The sequence below is a fragment of the Coenobita brevimanus genome, chromosome 65 (genome assembly GCF_032717465.1).
Source record: "Coenobita brevimanus isolate Jiangsu-jjx chromosome 65, ASM3271746v2, whole genome shotgun sequence".
In the NCBI taxonomy this organism is placed as follows: domain Eukaryota; kingdom Metazoa; phylum Arthropoda; class Malacostraca; order Decapoda; family Coenobitidae; genus Coenobita; species Coenobita brevimanus.
The window spans coordinates 34,363,048-34,364,849 of NC_137018.1; positions in this window are offsets into that span (position 1 = coordinate 34,363,048).

The window sequence follows — 1,802 nt, forward strand, 5'->3', positions numbered from 1 at the left end:
TTCTTTTAATTCTTCCTTCGTGTTATTATTATTATTATTATTATTATTATTATTATTAAAGTTCACTGGCAGTCATCTCAAACGGCTTTTTTCTGCTTGGAACAAAGTTAGTTTAGGCAAGAATAACTATCTCCATTTTTGATTTTGAAGGCAGTTCCACCCTGAGTGCTTTTTCATGTTTATATTTATTCTGATGTTATCTTTTTCTTATATTGGTGGTACAGTTTTTTTCCGTCGGTAATTATATTTTCTCTTCACATGTCTTAACTCGTTTTAACATGTCTCCTATTTTTCTTTAATATTAAACTTTCTGCTCTCTTTCTCCTTTTGTCCATTTCCTTTCTCCGTTTTCTGTATCGTGCTTTTTTCCATAATTTTTTTTTTTTTTCATATCCTTGGTTCACCCTTGTTAATTTCTTTTTACTCTTTTCCTCGCTGTGTTCTCATTTCGTATACGTCATTATTTTTTATTTTTTGCGTCTTTATCTCCATCTGCTTGACTTCTTCCTCTCCAATTTTTTATTTTTTTCTTATTTCCTTGTCTTCTTCATGCCACCATCATTTCATCTCACTTCTTCCCTTATTTTAACGTTGTACCTCCCCTCAGTCCCTGCTTCCTTCTACCCTCTTTTTTCCTTCCTTCCTTCTTTCTTTTTTCCGTCCTTCCATCCCTCACTTCCTTTTCATATTTGCATCTTTGTACCTTCTTCATTTCTTTCCAAGCTTTCTTTTTCATCCTGTCATCTCCCTCGTTCCCTTTTTCTTTCCTTTTCCTTCCTTCCCTCCTTGCATCCTTTCCCCTTTCCTTCTTTCACCTTTTTTTTTTCCTTCCATCCCCCTTTCCCTCCTGCACAGTTTTCCATCCTTTCGTTCTTCAGCCTCTTCTTTCCCTGCTTCCTACCTCTCCTTCTGGACGTTTTCCTTCCATTTGTAAACATTTTCCAGTTCCTTCCTTCCTTTTCTTCCTGATGGCCAACTTTCCTTCTTCCATTTTTCTATCAGTATTCTCTCCCTCTTCCTTCCTTCGCCTTATTTTCTTCCTGTTACCTCCCTTCTTCCTTTATTTCAGCATTATCTCTCTCTCTCTCTCTCTCTCTCTCTCTCTCTCTCTCTCTCTCTCTCTCTCTCTCTCTCTCCAATATACTCCCACACTCCTCTGTCTTACGGATCTATAGTATTACCTCCATCCTTATCTCTCATCCCGTTCATTCACTTATAACTTTTATTTTGCAGTTCCCCGTCTCTCTCTCTCTCTCTCTCTCTCTCTCTCTCTCTCTCTCTCTCTCTGTCCGGTCACCCATCTATTTATCTATCCATTTATCTATCTATCTATCTATCTATATCCATCTATATCTACTCATATACATCTATCCATCCTTCCACCCATCCATCCATCCATCTATCTCTATATCTGTTTCTCAATATCTGTCTATACGGTATCCATCCATCCATTCATTCATCTTCTTTTTTTACTTTATCTATCAGTCTGTCTGCCTCTCTCTATATATATCTATCAGTCCTTCTTCTTCCCTTTTTCTCCTCCATTCTTGCTACCTTATTTTTTTCCATCTTCTATCTTCCTTCCACCTCCCTTCCATGACATCTTTATTCCTTCATTGTCCTTTCCTCTCTGTTCCTTCCTTCCAACTTCTTTTCTTCCTTCCTTTCGTCTCATCCCCCTTTCCTTTCCTGCATTCAGTGTCGAATTCTCTGTCATATGATCTATAAGGAGGTTTTTTTTAAAGCTAAGATGGTGGTGGTGGTGGTGATGATTATGATGATGGTGATGATGATGATGGTAT